This window comes from Dromaius novaehollandiae, chromosome 1 (genome assembly GCF_036370855.1).
Source record: "Dromaius novaehollandiae isolate bDroNov1 chromosome 1, bDroNov1.hap1, whole genome shotgun sequence".
Lineage (NCBI taxonomy): Eukaryota > Metazoa > Chordata > Aves > Casuariiformes > Dromaiidae > Dromaius > Dromaius novaehollandiae.
The window spans coordinates 128,289,814-128,309,294 of NC_088098.1; the positions used below are offsets into that span (position 1 = coordinate 128,289,814).

General features: G+C 36.7%; 1 protein-coding gene across 9 annotated transcripts in view; it reads left to right on the forward strand.

Moving 5' to 3' along the window:
• DMD (dystrophin) overlaps positions 1-19,481 on the forward strand; it is a 1,316,184-nt gene that overhangs the window by 652,594 nt on the left and 644,109 nt on the right. The window lies entirely within an intron of this gene.

Below are 19,481 nucleotides of genomic sequence, written 5' to 3' on the forward strand. Positions count from 1 at the left end.
TATATGTAATCTAAGAGTTATCAAATAAGTTAAATAAAAGGTCTTGGTTTTGAAGTTTAAGCTTTGATTGAATTACCACAGAAAAATTTTTGACAATTCTTTTGAGAATGTAAACTCTTAATATGATACTGATAATACTTACATATATGATCAGTCCCATTGATGAAAATTGTCCATTCATAGGAATTTCACAAGATTGGCTCCTACAGATAGTGCTGAAAACTTGGCATTCACAATTCCCTGTGATATACTACCAGCATTCAACCCCAAAGAGAGTAGACTGAAACTTGCTAGAATATCATTTTTTACATTACATATGTTTAAAAATATCCCATAACTCAAAAACTATTCTTAAAACTATTACAATTGTACAGAAAAAAAATAATTTAAAGTCCAAATAATTATTGTTTTTTATGCTAGGAAGAGATATGAATTTAAACACAGAAGCAGCAACCAGAAGCAAAAAGTATTTCCTATGGACCTAGGCTGTACTGATTTTGTCCTGCAGTCCAAGTCTAAGTAAACTGTATTTTCTTTGTTTAAAAAGACTGGAGAACAGCTGACACTTTGCAGATTTGTAGACATATTCTTTCTGCAGACAGCCAGTCACCATCTTTGATTTCAGTTTGCTGGAGAGCAGGAGAGTAAAAAAGAAAAATCAGAGAGAATTCCAGTAAAAAATATAATTCAATAATCCTCATGTCATCTCTGTTTTGCCCCGGCCTCTGAAGTGTAAAAAGACAAATTTAAAATCTGGGAAGATTTCCAGATTATCCATGCACACACTACTATTGTTTTTTTTGTTTTTTTTTTTTAATACTGAGCCTGGCCTTGGTTGCAGTAAGAAAGATTCTTCTGTTTGTCGTGATACTATTTACAAACACGGACAATGAGTTGGAAATAAAGACTGGAGCAGAATAGCTCACAGAGGTAGTAACAGTTGGGGATTTTTGGTGTTGTGCGTTTCCCAGAGTTTAGCCTTGCCCAGACACTTACCTATTGATATAATAAACCAAGCTCTTAGAAACTTGTAGTATCTTCCCTATAAGCATTTCCTTCCACTGATTCATAGTAAAGAGAAAGTGTTTACTGTTAGCTGAAAGACTGGACTACCAACACTAGCACTCAGTTATCCCGTATGTAGACTATAGCAATATTTAGCCAGCACCACAAAGTATTCCAAGGTGAAATGAATTAATGTGTGTTGAGTACTTTGAGGTCATCAGATAAAGGCACTAGAGAAGGAAAAAGTATGATTATTTTCCAGCTAGAGTTTGCCAGGGGAAGTCATCCTCTTTTTGCATGATTGACAGTAGCTCAAGGTGATGATAAGCTTCACTGCTCTCTGGAATCACACAACTTTCTCTTTAATATTTTGCTTGTGGTGTGAATTTTACGGTGCCAGTGTTTCAGTGGTTTCTTTTGAACTTGGAGGTAGTCCCCAAAGTTTCTTGAGCTTTGTGATGTGCATTTGCACTGCACAAGAATGCTAGGGAGGAGATGAAGGAAGACAACCTGGCTGTTAGCATTTCGCTTCAAGCAGTTTGTGTCTGTGAGGGGTGCAAGTATCAGTGTAAGTCTGCCCTGGAGAAATGGATGAAGCAGTGTTTATGATGGTGATGTTTTAGGACAGTTTTGGAAATACTATTGGAGCACTGTCTCTCTTTCACTTTCCAGTGAGCACGTCTAAATGAAAACGCGTATTCCATGTTTTGAAGGTTACAGAAACAAACACTTTTATTATTTCTTTGTTTGTGACTGTCGGTTTTAAGCAGTCAAAGGGTTGTAATAAAATGGACATTATTATTTAAGTAAATGCAAAATCAAATGTCACTATGACAGATGGAAGAACAAAGCAATTTTTCATACCCTCATAGTTCCTAGTAGGGAGGTTGCTCTAAACTCCATAGAAAAGAATGGAAACGTTCCTGTTGAATTCCTACATTGAGTTCATATTTTAGAAATAAAGTTACTGTGATTCAAGTGTCAATCTAGTAATAATTTAAGTTTCAATAGTTGAGACTGCAATATACAGTTTTGGACAATATTTTGTCATTTTGCACTATCACCTGATGTAAATGAGGCAAACTCTCACAAAATCTGCTCTTAAAATATTTTTAGTGTGGTTTGTCCTGCAGAAGACAACTTCTGACTAACTTTCAGTAATATATCTTTACTGTATGGGCTACATTAACAGCAGTTAGTGGTGGTGTGTGAGTTCACTAAACTGTTATTTCAATGCTTCTAGGAATCTGACACCTGATAGATTAATAGAAAAAAGATTTAAATGACAGCATTTTATGTTTCCCAGAAAGTTCTTGTTTGAGAGGTGAAGCTGGGCAATCTAACGGACTGGAAGATTGGCTACTGTGACCTGTTAGATAGTTACTCAACTATTTGACTTGCTCTTAATCCAAACATCAAGTTTTGTTTCTGTTGGGTTTTTTTTTGTTGTGGTGGTTTTCTCACCGCTGTGTGAGAAACTTACCAAAAAGGAGGGGGAAAAAAAAGAGAAAAAAGAAATCTTTCCCAAAATACAAAGTATCACACAAATCTCATCAGTTCCTCACTGAACAGCGATACAAAATCACTTAGAAAAATCCACCATGCCAATGAACAAACCAGATAGTCATTAAAATAAATTTGAGAAGTTAAAACACCTGCTCTTGATGAAGCATGGGTAAGGAGGAAGTCCATTTCCAAAGTTTAGCACAATAGAGGCTGGCATTAGCCACTGGGAACATGCTGCCGTCAGAACCAAAAGGAGAAATACAGTAAGATTCATATTGTTGTGTTAATGCTGCTGCATCATTTTTAAAAATGCTTTTTTTTTTTAATCTATATATTTGAGTATGTGTTGCTTGCCAGCAAGGCTTAATGGGTGGATCAATGGAAAAACATTATTATGGAGCTTTGTTTTCTTTAGTTTTAGTTTTGGAAAAATTTGTATATATTTTCTTACTTTGCTTACAAATTAACACAGCTCTGATGAAAAACAAATCCGTTAAATATCTCCTAACTGGACAGGCAGCTCAAGATCTAAGCGAGCCTTAACTTGCCATCAAGTGCTTTAAATTTGTAAATGATGATTTAAATTTGTTAATGTCTTGCCATGGTGCAGTCTTACTCTAAGGATACTGTTTACTTTGGCAATTACAGAGCACTTATTTTTGTTTGAGAACATTTGCTCTTTTTCTCAGTTTTCTGCTCTAGGAACTAAGCCACTTTTCAGTGTTTCAGTTGAACACAATAGATAGTTCATCATATCCTTCAATTAAAGGCATAATCAGAAAAGAAAATTAATTTCGCAAATGTATATATGTTACTTGGAAGTCATGGATACTCCATGCGAACAGTTGAAAAAATTCTAAAAACAATTCTGGCTACATTACAGTCATTACTTTGACTGAAGTATATTGGAGACACGTCCTAGATTAGCTATTCATTAGGGTTGAGTGGAAAGGATAGACAGATTTGTACACTGTCATCTTATATACTACCAAAAGCTTCAGAAGTTTCTATTAAAGCACAGATTGTTTGTTTTGGCAGGGAGAAAGGGAAGGAGCAAGTAGCTGATTATGCTCTTCACATTATTTTTAGTTACCTTCTCCAGAGAGCATACCTAACTTTAATGCAGAAAAATAACTCTGTCTTCTTCTGTGGATATTAATCCCATTCTTCTCATTCAGCAGCTCCTTCAGAAATAAATAATTCATTGTAAATATCACTAAGATGTTTACAGTTTAGCTGCCTACTGTGTCAGTGTATTCTGGAAATCTTTTTGCTTTTGCGTGAAATAGATTTCCTGGAACTCCTCATTTGTATCTAGATTCTTTGCAGTTAATTTTATAGTGAGCTGTTTTTCAGAAGAAATCAAGATATAATATATTTTCAGTTTGTTTTATAACAAAGCACAGGCCAGTTTTAGAGAAATTCATTGTGATCATAACTACTCTAATGGCTTTACAAATCCAATTGTTCTATAGTATTTGAAGATCTTTTCATCTCACATTGTCACTTTAGCGTATTTCCTATATTTGAATAACAGTTCATACTGTGCTTACTATAACAGGCAATATTTAATTGAAAAAAGTATAAGCAAAAGTACTGTGAGCATCCTACTGTACTGTTTCAGTTGTATTTTTTTACTTTTTTCACAAACTCATCAAGACACTAGTCTTCAACAGACTGTATAATTTTTTAAAAAAAGGCTAGATTTAGCATGGTTCTTTAATAGCAGATTAGGGGATATTCCCTGTACAAATTACTTTAGAGCATGCTAAGTGGCTATATTTCCTACAGATATAAGGAGTTGTACCATCTTATATCAAGTTGAATTTGATTCTTTGTAACTTTCCTGAATGTACACCAAACCTCAGGAAAGAGCAGGAGCAGCATGCTTTGTCTTTTGTGAGCTTAAGAGTAATTTATGATTTCATTTGTAACTTCTACCTTTGCTCTCATGATGCTAAATTCCTACATTATCTTTTTCAATAGGCACATTAAGATAATACAATCGGAATTTTGTAAGGCAGATGTATGTTATTATGCCGATAAGAATAATTATTTAGATATCATACCTTATGATTTTTCCTGTCCCTGAGCTGGAGTTTAACAATAGTCTCCCTCCTTTACAGTAGCCTTGGCTACTGTTTCTTGATATTAATCATGAAAATTTATGTAGTGGCAGTAAGACCAGGTACTATAGGTCTTCAATAAAACTCACAATATTTTTTAAAAAACTGAAATATTATTTATTCTAGCACAGCAAGGAATATTTGAAGAAAATAAATAGATTTTAAAATGACTACTTCTGTAACTATTTGCCATATTTTATCAACTTTACTCTCGTGGAAGACCTTGTTTCTCTAGTGGCAGGATATTTATGCCTCAGTCTTCTTTCTGTGTACAACTACACCTACTCTTGAAAAGTATTTCTTTCTAACAGTGCCAGAAGTCATTGGATCAATAAAGTTCAGTAAACTTTTCCAAAATAGACCAACAAAACATTAATTTTAGATTTTTCTATTGGAGTTGCAAATCACTCACAAGGAATGTAAAAAACATTACTTCAAGCACAAGGCAGAAAAAATAGAGGAATACTCAAAAGGATCTGATTTAAAAACAAAATATTTTAATTTTACAGGAAATTCTCAGCCTCAGACTTGTTGGAAACTCTTTTCTTGACTGTGAGTTACAATTCGAGCATAGCTCCCTTATTAATTTTCAGACAACTAGTTTTAGTCTTTTTTTTATCTTATTAAAGAATTATCTTCCAGGGCATGCATTATAGATTAGACTAATCTTCATCTGATTAATCTGAAATCTAATAAAAATGAAATTTTGTGAGAGTGTGTGGGAAAGTTGATACCAGATATTTTTATAAAGTGTTTCTTACTAATTCTGAAAAAATGAAAAAACTGATATGCCAAACTTAGTTATATCAGTTATAGTCTAGTGGTTTTGGAATACTGACATTCAGTCAGTATGAAAGATGATCAATCCAGTGTAATCATGCCAAAGCAGATTGAAGGGTTTAGAAATATGACAAATGACCAACAATTTTTATCATAACAAGAATAAAACGTAGGGAACTAGTTATTCGTATAGAGTCTTATACCAAGTATGATTTTCATTTCTGGACAACAATACAACTCCCAGCTATTTGTGGGTAGACTTAAATTGGCTTCTAATACTCATAAGAGCTTGATAACACGTAATGAAAACATGTATTATACATAAGATTCCTTTAATTGGCAGAAAAGTTACTATTATGTTGTCAGGTTTCTGACACTCCGTTGTAGCATTTATTGTAATCCCTTACTGATATATCTTATTGAGTTGAGAAGTTTTTTGATGCCAGAATGAAGACACTGGGTAAAAGAAACACAGAAGGCATTTATTTTTCAATTTTAGGTAACTTGGGTGTGTCCTGTATAGCTGTAGGACCACCCACCAGTAGGCCTTGGGGACTTGGCCATGGTGTCTGAATCAGATCCAGCCACTGTGCTGTGTTTCCTAAGATGAATAGGTATAGATAATATTAAATCATCTGGATACAGCCCAGGTGACACATTCTCTCTTTTTAGAACATGGGCCATCAGCTTAGAATGATAACAGCTACAAACAGTTGACCAATGCAAAGTAAGATAGTATTAAAATACTAAGGAAATTCACTTGCTTAAATGAAGATGTCTAGAAACATTTATATGCCTGAAGATATCCTATATAAGCCTCTTCTTTTTACTCCAGAAGGGCACGACTCTCTCATTGGTCCTGTGCCAACCACGCATGGATTTCTCACTAAAATAGCAGTACATAACTATGTTTAGACACCTGAATCTCCCTCTGACCATCCATGACACAACTAGGTAATCTTGCAAAGCATCCAGCTATCCAAATCAATAAAAAATGAAAGATAAAAGTCACATTTAGAAAAAAAATGGTGTTGTAGCCTTGACTGTAGGATCTAGTTTAAGGAACACAAAAATGGAATTACTGAAGTTGCTGCTATCCTTATTCGTTAGATATCCTTGGGGGGTTGTTTAGACCGTTTATTTCCTCCTCCAAGGTTCTCGGGTTTGGATTCCCACAGATTCCATCTGTGTCACCAGTAATGCTCCGCAAATGTCAAGTCATTGAGGGTATGAATCATCTAACCTATCGTCAGCTGTCCAAGCATTAGCTACCTATTTTACAGTAGTTGTATAGATTCCTTCTCCATTTAATACCCTCAGAAAGCAATTCATTTGCAGGTAACTGTCTGTCACACTATATAGCGTGACTATTAAGGAAGGCTGGATGATAAGCCTAGGCTAGACACATTACTTTTAGACAGCTAAAATTAGGAGAGGTTAATCCCAACCTAGGTTCTTTCAAGAAACAGTAGAATTTCATTTACATGTAAACATGCTGACATATCTCTTCTTCACCAAGACCAGTCAGCATTACTTTCATCCTTGCCTTACCTCTGACAAAACAAATGACAGGCAGGAATGCTAATTGGCACTATTTTCACCCAGCTGGTGCAGGAAAGACAGCAACTTGTGCAAGGACTAAGCATTCTGAGGAAAATGATAAGATTAATAAAGATAAAGATAATGTTGCTCCCTCATTGAAGAGTGTCTGCTCACAGATTGCTGATGAGGTTTTAAGTCTTGTGATGTTATTAGACTTATACTTAGTCCTGGATTCAAGATGAGAGTAAAAACCAGAACAGATTATTTCATCTTCAATGAGGGAAGGAAATTTTTTCATTTCAAATGCAAACTCAAAATATTTATCATGCCTTAGTTATATGCAGCATAGGCTACTGTAACCCATTTTGACTTTCACAGCAATTCAGATGGTTCATCTAGGTTTCGGGAAGGGTGGAATGGAGACAGCTCGTGATAGTTGTTCCTCACAGCCAGCATGAGTGTTAATTTATTTCCCTGCCATTCTTACTGTATGGAAGTGCCCTACATGACAGTTGTCTTAGAATCTAATTCTTACAACAGAAAACACACCATTTCATTTGCCCCCATAATATCACACCATCAAGTTAACATATGGGTAGGTTTCACTGGTTCCTTAGAAAGATAGTGTTCATGGTCAGGTATAATATAACTTATAAATGCTTTTATTATAAGAAATCCAGATAATGACTTTCTGTCAATATTTATAATGCGAAGATACCCCAAACATATGGGAATATTTTGTTACCTAGGTTATAACTAGAAAGATTTAATTTTCAACATAAGCTGGAAAACAATTCCTCCTTGTGTATACCCATTAAAATGTCTATTTTCATAGGGCAACATATATAAGACCATTTTCTAAATGGAATAGCTACGGGTAAAATTTTTAATTTTTTGTTAAAGCTTAAAAACAAAATATGAGACAGGACAAGAAATAAAGCTATAGCTTTTGGGTAGAGAAATGAGTATATTAAAATACTGTCATACAAGGATGATTAGCACTTAATACGAACAGTACTTGATATGGGAAATTGAAGGAGTTTGTAGGGTAGAATGAAGTGAAAATAACTAATTCATAATTTCTTTTATTAAGCAGGTCTGAGTGTCTCATCTGAAATCATGTGCATTTGTGCTGACCGTGAAAGTGTTTCAGCTGATAAAGAATCTTGAATGCTTTTAAGTCAAAAACCTCCAAACCTGGCAATTAGCATAAGTTAGCATAGCTTTACTGTAAAATGCTCAGTGACAAAAATGCATCACACTGATACAAAGAATGAGTGTAGTGACTTTTCCTGCTGTATAAACTAAAACAAAGAATTTCACTGGGAAATACTACAGCTTCATCATGAATATGTGGGCTGGGAAATGAGGAAATGTCTATGAAGGCAGATACGGGCAGAAGCGAATTGCCTCTGAGTTGTCTGCGTGTGAACAATCTTGGGCCTTCAAGTCAGATATAAGAGATAGTGTGACACTGTAGTCAGTGTTGTAAGCTTAGAGACCCTGATGAAATGCAAGTTATTCTTGCTTGAGGGGTGATGCTATGCCAGTGCAGCTATGTTATTTCACAGCTGGACCTGAATTAAGTCCAGCCATCTCAAAACACTGGCAGAGCTCATTCAAGCTTAGCTACATTGATCTACATAGACATAGCCTAGGAGAGTTGTGGTATCTCCTCAGGTCTGATGCCTTATTTGCTATGACTTTTATTACTTTCTGTAAGTAAGTGTTGACAGTGAAGGCATTCTTTCACTGTTGGTATTGAATCATTAGGTTGTGATACGTGAAAAATGTTTAGCTAGTTGAATATTTGGTCAGCTATGCACAGAATGAGGGATGATGCTACAGGAACTGCTTTTACGTCCAACGCAACAGACGTACTAAGGTGAGCTCCTTTCCAGAATTCCCTTGATGCTTCTAAGGGCATTGATGTGCTCTGGTTGCCCTGGTGCAGGGTACACCTACCTTAAGTTCCACCTGGGAGAGCATTTTTTAATAATAGAAGGATCCCAGTCTTCTAACATCTATAGCAAAAGTCAGAAGTTATAACTTTCTCTTTTATATGGTTTTCATTACTGTCATTTCTCAGCCATTAGTGATCTGTCTGTCATTTAATGAATATTATTCTCTCTTGCTTCCTCCAAGAGAGCTTGTGTGCAATTTTTCTTTTGTTAAATGTTTTATATATACACACACACAGAGACATATATATATCTCCCTGTGTGTCTAAGAGTCAAAGGACTTGCACATTATGTTTGGAGTAGAAAGCAGCAAATTTGGAGGTAGTTATAGACCTTTGCAGTGATAATTTAGAGACACCAACTCTGTGATTTAGAAAGTTCTGTCTTCTGCCCTGGTGAGCTTCAGTAATTCAGTAGAGTTGATGAGTTGTCAAATTTCCTTTTCTTGAACACCAAGTCAGCTTTTGAGGTGTTTTTGGCAAAATGTGCTCACTGCTTCTGGTTTGATCCATAAAATTATGGGAGTCCAATGTAGAATTCTGGATTGGACTTCAGTTCTGGATTTCCTAACAAATTATCACTACGTTTGACATAAAGTTGTTGGCAAATAGTTCTGGTTTGTTCACACGGAATATAATGAACATGGATATCTTCCATATCTCATGGCACCTTCCGTTTTCTGGGAAGAGGAAAAGATAGCCTTACTTCTGGAAGGTGAGGGTATTGAAGAGGGAAAACAGTATATTCCGTCATTATTACAGCTTTCTGTTTGAATAGTCCATTTCACTTCCCATGCTATCTCCAAGTAGAAGTTGTACTGCAGAAAACAGAGCTTTCCATTGCTAAGATTTTTAGTACCAGCAGCCCAGCATGCTTTTTGTTATTCTCAGCCTGCAGTTCTTAGTAAGGTGTATGTTGACAGCCCCTAGAAAAACTGTGCCTGTATTGGCTCTTACAGTACTAGATACAGTGCACATTTTGAGGATAGTATCTGTTCCAAAATATTTGCAATCTATACACTTGAGATTAATTTAGCCTTGTATTTACTTATCTGGGAATCACAGACATTGCTTTATTTAACACAGAAAATAAATTCCCTTCTTAAATTGAAGCAGAGCATTCCAAAAATTTTCTGTAAAAGTAAGCAAAATGCCTATTTTTGGTTTGCTGTTATTTTGGGAGAACTACACCATTGACCCATTAAAAGTAGCCTTTCTAATATGCTATACTTTGTTGCTTCCTGGAATATATCATTTTCTTTTAAATTAGACTTTAATTTTAAGATATTTCATCTGATCTGTAATTATCTTAAGAGTCCAGTTCCTTTCCAGTTAAAGAGGGATTAATTCATAGCATGCAGCTGAAAACACTCTTTCAAAAGTTACACTAGTTAAGATGAAATAAGACTGACAGTAATATTGCTGTTCTCCTTTATCATTATGCATGATATCACTCAGGAAAATTGAGTTTAGTAATAACTTCATTAAGACCTTCAGGCAGTTCTCTTTGTATTAGAGCAACATGAGGATAATACTTTAAGATTGTATAGCCCCAGTTTGGGGCTGATGATCTGATTTATTCTTTCTGTCTACAAGTATTTTATGACAACAGCAGAATTTAAAACGCTGTGATGCCAATCTTTAAAAACATTAACAAAAATTCACATATGCTTTGCACAGCAAGTATAGAGCATGCACATGTATTAGCTTGTGGGCCAGAATAGAGCTGCCAAACAAAGCAGCTGGACCACAGGCACTGTCTGCTTTTCTTTTCTTGAGTAACAGCACATATTCATTGTTCTCTCCCCAAAACAAACCAATTTTCCAGAAACCAGTAACAATATAATTACCTTTGAGACTGATACTTCTCTGTCAGATCTGGTTGAAATTGGCTAAAGAAGTTTGTATATTTATTGTTGGAAATGAGTGACGGACAGCACAATGGCTAAAGTCTCATTTCCTTGTGTTGAAAATAGAACAAAAATATATTTTTATTTGGTTAGTGTTTGTCATAATAAAATTCACTAGAATCACTTTTAGAAGCTTATTCCTATATGATAGGAATTTCCATCTGTCATGAATTACTGATCAAAGTGCCATGTAATATCTAGCTATGGTGGCTTATAAAAGATTTTGATTTTTGTAATTAGAATCAGAGAATCACAGAATATTTCAGGTTGGAAAGGGCCCCAGGAGGTCACCTAGTCTAACATCCTGCGTAAAGCAGGATCAGCACTTGATTGACCAGCTTGCTCAGGGCTTTGACCAGTCAGGTCTTGAAAACCTCCAAGGACAGAGATTGCACGACCTCTTGGGAGTGTATTGCACTGTTTCACTGTTCTTATTAAAAAAAAAAAGAAAAATCCTTTAATCTAGTCTGAACTTCTCATGTTTCGACTTACACTTGTTGTGTCATCCTCCCACCATGCACCCCTGTGAAGAGCCTGGCTGCATCATCTTGATGACCTCCTCATAAGTGTTGAAAGGCCACTACTCGGTTCCCTGAAGCCATCTGTTCACCCAGTTCCCTCAGCCTCTCCTCACAGGGCAAGTGCCCCATCCCCCTTGTTGACCCTCCACTGAATATGCTCTGTTTTGTTTTGTGTTGGGGGCTCTAGTTTGTATTGTATTGGGGGCCCAAAACTGGATGCAGTATTCTAGATGTGGTCTAATGAGTGCTGAGTGAAGAGGGGTGATAATTTCCCTCGGTCTGCTGGCTGTGCTACTGTTAATACAGCCCAGGATGCTAGTGGCCTTCTTTGTTGCCAGGGCACGCTGCTGGCACGCATCCAGCTTGCAGCCTGCTAGGACCCCCAGATCCTTTTCCACAGGGCTGCACCCCAGCCAGTCAGTGCCCAGCCTGTATGACTGCAAGGGGTTCTTCCTTCCCAGGTGCAGGACTTTCCATTTGTTGTTGAATTTCATGAGGTTCCTGTTGGCCCAGTCTTCCAGCCTGTCTACATCCCTCCGAATGGTATCTTTATGCTTGAGCATATGGACTTTTTTGACCCCAGGTTTCATAATACCGGCAAACTCCACTGCCTCTTCCAGTCACTGATGAGTATGTTAAACAGGACAGGCCCCAGGATGAACCCGTGTGGTTCTGTGCTTGCTAACAGCCACCAAGTAGAGTACAACCCATTTAACTACTACCCTCTGATCCTGACAATCCAACCAATTTTTTACCCAATTAGTTGTCCACCTATATAAACCACAACATCTCAGCATGGATACAAAACTCCTGTGAGAAGTGGTGTTGAAAGGCTTGCTACAATCAAGGTAAGTGATAGCCACGGCTCTCCATTGCCCACAAACCACATCATTTTATCATAGAAGACAATCAGGTTGGTCAGGCATGATTTACCCATGATAAATCCATGCTGACCACTCCCAGTCACCTTCTTCTTTTTGTGCTCAGAAATCTTTTCCAAGAGGACCCACTCCGTGGGCCTGAAATGAGGCTGGCTGGCCTGTAGTTACTTGGATTGTGTTTTGAGCCTTTCCTGAAGATGGGTGTGGCTTTTGCCATTCTCCAGTCACCAGGACCTCTTCCCAGTCTCCTTCACTGTTCACAGACGATAGCGAGAGGCCTTACTGTGTCAACAACCTGTTCTCTTAGCATCCTTGGGTGCAGCCTGTCTGCTGCCATGGACTTTTGGGGGTTGACTTCTCTGATGTAATTTTTGACTTGGCCATCATCCACTGCTAGTATTACTCCTGCTCCTTGAACCTAAGCACACAGGCCTGGGAGATGCTGCCAGTAGTTATTCTTTCTTCATAGGCCCAGTATCTTTTTCAGAATTTGGGGAGTTTTGTTTTTATGAAACTCCTTGACTTTTCCCAAATTTTCAAAATTTTCTACAAGAAATTTTCAGAATGTTCAGCTATTTTCTATATTTCTCCTTGAAAACTTAGTGAAAAACATTGATAACAATGTTTGGGTTTTGCACCACTCATTTTCTTTAAAAAATAATTATGTAGAGCTGTTTGTCTTTTGAGTGTTAAACATTTCCTAATACAGAGCAAGCCAGGGTATGTGTGCATACACATAGCTGTGCATGCTCTGATGTTATATGAATGTGTTTTTAATAGCCAAGTGATGCATTGACTTTGCCAGGCTCTTTCACCTCCACTCTTCTCAGTAATTCATTTTCCTTGGGACAACTTCTTGTAGCTAACTGCCACTTAGCAAATGAACAGTAGCAAAAACAGCAGTCACAAGAAATGTTCCTTTATTCACAAAAAAAGGAGATGTTTTGTTTAAGAACTGGATTGCATGTGGGTTTTGGATGCACAGTGGTTAGGTTTTCTGGTGTTAGTACTCCAGTAAGATTAGAATCTTGTTATTCTAGGCTGTTCTAGCTATTCTATGCTTCCTGCTTTCCAACATCACGTGTAATTGTGTCTTAGTATGGAAAATAGGTTTATTTGCTGCTGGTTGTTATGTGATTTACAAAATGTCTAAATTATATTATTTATCATTTTTCATTTTGAGATATTTATAAGTACTCAAGAGATAAGATACCTCATTTCATATTTTACAAATATTAAAAGAATATTGAAAATAAAAAAGAAAAATAACTAACTTGAAACCATTTCTAATATTGTATTCTTGTGAAGTATTATAGTTTTTCTGAGATATAATTTTTAGTTCTTTTAATGTATTTAGTTTTGTGAATAAATGCATAAAACTTGAAAATGATGTGGATATATAATGTCCAAGCAATCACTAATCTCACTTTATCCATCAAGAATTTTTCAGTGTTCATCACAGCAAAAGAGGAGGTTTTTCTTTTTCTACTTGGAGTTATTATTTAGCAGTAAGTCAGTCTGCCTGCTAGTTTGACTTCCTGTATATGCATAAAAAGACCATTAATAATCTCACTACTATTCAGTACACTCCTCCTTGTGGGAAGCATTAAACAATTGCTATTCTGCAGTTTTCAAATTCTAGTGCTGAAAACACTGTGTGCATAAAGAGCAGTATAAACTCATCTATTAATTCACATTGCTCACTGTGATAAATATATGCTTAAGTACCAAATCGAGGAGCCCAAATAGCCTAGCTATGTGGTATCTTCAAATATCTTCCATACTCATGGAGAAAAACACATAATACTCATTTCACATGGTAAGAGTGCATCCAGTGAGAATTTCTATAAAGAGATCAGGACACAGGTATACCTCTGTTAGGATGGCTAAAGGCTCCTTCATTCATCAGTAAGATTTCCTGAAGTCTCTGTGAAGAACTTTTTTGATGTAGACCGCTAGAATATATTAATAACCAGAGGGTTTTTTTTCTTTTCTTTTTTTTTTTCTTTTTTTTTTTTTTTTTTGTTGTTGTGGTCAAGATAGCTGTCCATCTTATTTAACAAAGAAAAGCCTTGGGTTTCTTGAATTTTTAAATATTTATGAAGTGCTTCAAATGAGAAAATGTCTGTTTCAGAATAACTGAATGGAAATATTTCTTCTATATTTTAGTACAAGCTGAATCAAATAAAAAACATTTTACTTATACTGTTTGAAACATGCTAGGTATTTTTCAGCAGTTCTAGTTAATAATATTCTAAAAGTAATGCTGTTTCCTTCATCACTGTTTAACAACAGGCCCTCTTCTACCATTTCTGTTAGTTATTATTGTGAGGTGTTATATCTGGCTGCAGAACTGGACTGTTATTTTATCCTTGAATTTTCTTTGCTAACTATGTTTGTATTCAATTTGTATAGTTATGAATTGAATCATTTGTACACGTATCTGTATGTCCATGTGTGTATGAAATTGCTTTCAGTCACTCAGTTTTAGAAGTTTTATCATCCCAGATTGAGTGGCATACTTGGAACCATTTTGGGAATCAAAGGTAAATAAAGTGTTCATCTTTTTATAAAGCTCATTGTCCACATTGTGTGGACAGATGCAGCACTTCATTCTGCAGAGTGGAAGTATGGTGGTTTCAGGGTAAAACATATATATACATAACACCTGGATGCCGTGAAGCTTAGTTCTGTGGGTCCTTTTCCAAGCTTAGTCTTGGAGTATAAGGCTTATGAGCTTACCTTTTGAGAAAGCATTTATATGGGCTGTGAAGTGATTTGATAATATGAAACTGATTTTTTTACAAACTAAATGAGAGAATACACTAAAGAAAAAATAAGTAGTCTATAAATAGTTGCATGTTCTGTCTGCTAGCATAGTTACTAAAAAGCAAAACATAAGGAAATATGTAGCTGAAGAAAGTCCATAATATTCTTTGAACAGCCAAAGAAGTCAACAATTGATGTCGTATATTCCCAAAAGTAGAAGAAAATGTCTACTTTTCTGCCCTTAAAGAAAGAAAAAATGTACTCTTATATTCTGAATAGTTATTTAGAATAAACCAGCATGTTTTATAGATTCAGAGGACTGGCCTTTGTGTATTCAGAATTTATTAATCAATTGTAGTTGCAGATTTCATTCCTTACATCAGAATTGTACCCCAAAATCTAGATGCTTTAAAAGTATTCAATATGATAAAATCCTAGCCCTGATTTAAAAAGTATGTCTGAAAATAGGGTGCTGACAAAAATAGTAAATCTCCATTTCCAGAGTCATCATTGCATCCTGAAACAGTAAAAAGTCCGAACCCATTAACTCAGGAGATTAATAGTTTCAGGATGTCAGTTGGAAAAAAAAATACTTAACTGTTTAATTATTAATCATTTTGCTGGAACATCAATTAACATGCTTCAGTGTTTAATATAGGCTTTATATATATACACAAGTATGCATATAATTATAGCATGTAAAATACAGTAATTGCAATTTCTTCCTGCATAGTACTAATAAGTAATGAAAATCAGAATGATTTGCAGGTTTTGCCAAATAATAGACTTTTCTAAAAGCCATCAAGACTGAAGACAATTGTTGAATATTTTGGTATTTCAAAGCCAAACTCTGTCTTCCTCTAAAGTTATGCCCTATTGTTACTTCCTAAAGTAAATAGTAAACTTCCTAAAATGGTACACATTCTGCAGTTCAAATTTTAAGGCTTGGTTTTGTGTAGCCAATCAAGACGTGGTGCCATCTCCTGACTCATGCAATGCACTCCTGACTATTGCACTCGGACAAAACCAGCGATGTCTTCCATGTGTGTAAGAGAAGACCTTTCTACCCAGTGAGCTGTGACTGGTTTCTGATAATGTGCGAAGATCTCATTAAAAATAGTGAGAGTTGTCTTACATATTAAATAGTTAATTCCAAATATGGCATCCCTCCCAAGTCTTAGTTAAATACTCTCACAACATTCTGCAAAATAGGCAAGAATTATGTTATTCTCATGTTTTAAATAAGATGGGAAGAGCTGCGAACTTCAAAGACTTGCTCAAGAGCCCATGCAAATATTCTGGTTTGCCAAGAACAGAGCCTGATATGCAAAGCCAGCCTCGCAGCCCCAGGGGCACCATTTCTCTCAGGCACAGTCTTTATGAACAAACGGAGGGTCAGAGATAGTGTGAGGATGGGTGTTAGGAATGCCAAAGTGCTTGGAAATGGGTTTTCTTTTTAATGAGGAGAGTATTGACGGAGCATAATACGTGATGTGGATTATTTCCTGCTTTAGTGAAAGCTGCAGCCTTCAGTGATTTTTTTTTTTTTTTCTCGTTTTCTGCACGTTGTCTCTGAGGAGTGGCAGTCTGCAAGGCAGAGGTAGGCCCAGCAGAGGAGCGCGCTGTAGGAGAGTTTCCTGGACCGTGTAAAACACTGACAGATCACCCTGGAAATCCCACTAGGGGGCAGTTTTGCAGTGAAAGTGCTCTCAGTGGCACCCGAAACAAACTAAAATGAAAATTTGCTCTTCTGTTTTCCGGTGTGTTTTGTCTTTCTGTCAAAATACAAGATACCCTCTGACTAGGTGGAAACTGAGAAAAAAGCTAGTGCCGGGGAATCGCTGTGTTGTTCTTTTCCTCTCAGATTCATGGGCCTTGACCTGCTACAGCAGAAGTAGGAAGGACACCTCCTGTTACAGGAATCTTCTCCTGATTCTTTAAGGCACTTCCTTCATGCAGTATTTCTATTTTCCCTCTGACTTCTGTGCAGAAATTGTAGAATTAAGAGTCTGCATTTATTTTTTTATATCACGGAACAAAGAATTACTAGTTTTCCTAAACCGTTGAAAGACTGGCTAGCATCTTATGATGACTATTGTTTTTAGAAACAATTGTTCTAATATAATCAAGTAAGAAAATGAAGTTAGAAAACCTAAAGCTCCCATATAGATACCCCAAATTCAAACACATTTAATTAATTTTTTCCATTTCCACTTCAAATAGCTGCATGCTTTTTCTGTGTTTACAGTATTGGAAAACATGGCACATGAGGGAACAAACAAAAGGCATAGAAATAGTTAGTAAAATAATGTTGCATTTTCATATTGTCAGAGTGATTAATGACAAGCACTGTGGTTTGCCAGTAATGCAAAGCGGCAAATGTCTCTGCATTTCTGGACTGATGCTCTTTAGTAGACACTGTGGGAGCATGTAAGTCCAGAAACAAATTTGTCTTACAACCATGAGAGAGTCTTTGTCCCTGCAGTACCCTGAACAGGCCAGCAATTCCCTTTACTATCTTTAAATCCTCTGACGCAATAATAATCACCATTAAACTGCATTTCTTCTCCTTTTTCCCCAATCTTGAGGCGCAGTCATTTGGTCTCTTCTCCCCCACCCTGCCCTCATCTTTGTGCATCCTTTGAACTGCTGTCATGTACCGTGATCCGCCACATCTTGGAGCAGGTAAAAGCCTGCCTGGGGCATACTCCGTGCTGGGGTCATCCTAACAATAGCCTTCTACAACAGACTGGAAGAACCTGGAGCACAAGGGGCCACTCGGCTCCTTTCATGTACCTTGAAGCAGGAGTTTGCAAAGAGAGCTGAATTCTCTCACATGGGAATAAATGAGATTCTGTTTTCTGCCAGACAAGAACAACTTGTCAAATGTCAGAATTTCCTGTGAAAGGGAATTTTCCAGTTCAGGAACACAGTAATGTTGCTATCGTTTTTCCCAGGTTTTCCTGGCCAGGAGCCTCCTGTATTATAATGTTGGGCAACAAAATCCTCAGCATTGGTGGCAAGGCAAATCCTAATGGCAGGGGATGAAGTTGTAGAGGGGAGCATAGCCTGGAAATGGAGAAATTTTTTACTTCCTTTCCTGGAAGCCTGACAATCCATCTTGTAAGTTCTCTCCCAAGTGGGCTGCTAACAAACCAAGAATATGGATTGCCTGGTAGCCAGGCAAGATCCCTTGATTTTGAAATCTGTGATACAACTAGTATACACCGCAGATGCAAACCGTTTGTCTTGCAAAGGAACTTTCAAAGTTCTGCCAGATGCAGGTTGGACTTCCAGCAAAGATAGGGTTAGGAGGAGATAGGATGGAAAATGACAATAGTTTTGAGCAAGAGAATTTAGATAGCACTAAGAAAGGAACATAGCTAGACAGGAGTTTATTAGCAAATTTGTTTCCATTATCCACCCTGTACATCCACTAATAATATGCGTAATGCACTACTGTAGTCACTGTTTCTGGGCTCTGGCCCTCTCTTGTTCCTTGATAAGTTTTTCGTTCAAACTAAAAGTAAGTATTTCTGAAGTATAACAAGAGTATGTAATTGGCATAGAAAGAGTAGTTCATGGCATTTCCCTTTTCTCCTTTTTTGCTTCTTATTTAACATTCAAACAAAAATGGAGTAGAAGGGAATTGGTGCCATGCTCAAGCATATCCTTTTCAAAACTAAAACTTTCAAGAAATGCATGTGCATTGAGACACCTCTTTCCTAGAGCAATCTCATACTATAATAACATCAGCATGGAGTCTCAGTAGCGTATACTGAGCTGTTCATCATGTTGTTTTGGCATCAGTTCTCCTGGAAATGCAGTCAGATTTGTAAACAATACCTGAGCTCTTGAGTAGTTAGTCTGTGTTCCTCTGTAACAGTGGGAAGGCAGTTGCTCATACTACAATTTAAGAGGAAGAGCTCAATATTCCAGGGCAAAAAAAATTCAAAGGCTTTGTAACCACATGCCTTCCATGATCCTAATGCTAATTGTCCCTTTTCTGACACCACTGTAAGTCAGAAGCAATTCCACTGCTTTCAGTGGAATTGCACTGCTGTAAAAGCAGTAGGACATGAAAAGAGAATTGGAACTCACAGCTCTTGGAAGAGTTACGAATTATTTTGTAAGAAGCTTATTTCAGTTGTGGTCTAAAGTAGCGTGCAGCATTTGCAATTGTATATGAAAACATTTTTAGAAAGAGACTTTTCAGGTAACTTGAGTCTCCAAATCAGTTCCCACCTGGATTCACTCTTTGTGTTAGGCCTGATTTTCAGAGGCCATCTTCTACTGCTATAGCAGAAATTAGAAGTTACAGATGCTTAGCTTTTGAAATCAGGTTTACGATATTCAGTTTCTCTGAAGACAAGAATCTGATGAAGATGTAGTGCTCACGCTGGTGGAAGATAGATAGGGAGTAATCACGATCACCATATCCATTCTCCTTGCCAACTCAGGTTACCTCAGTAACAGGTTAG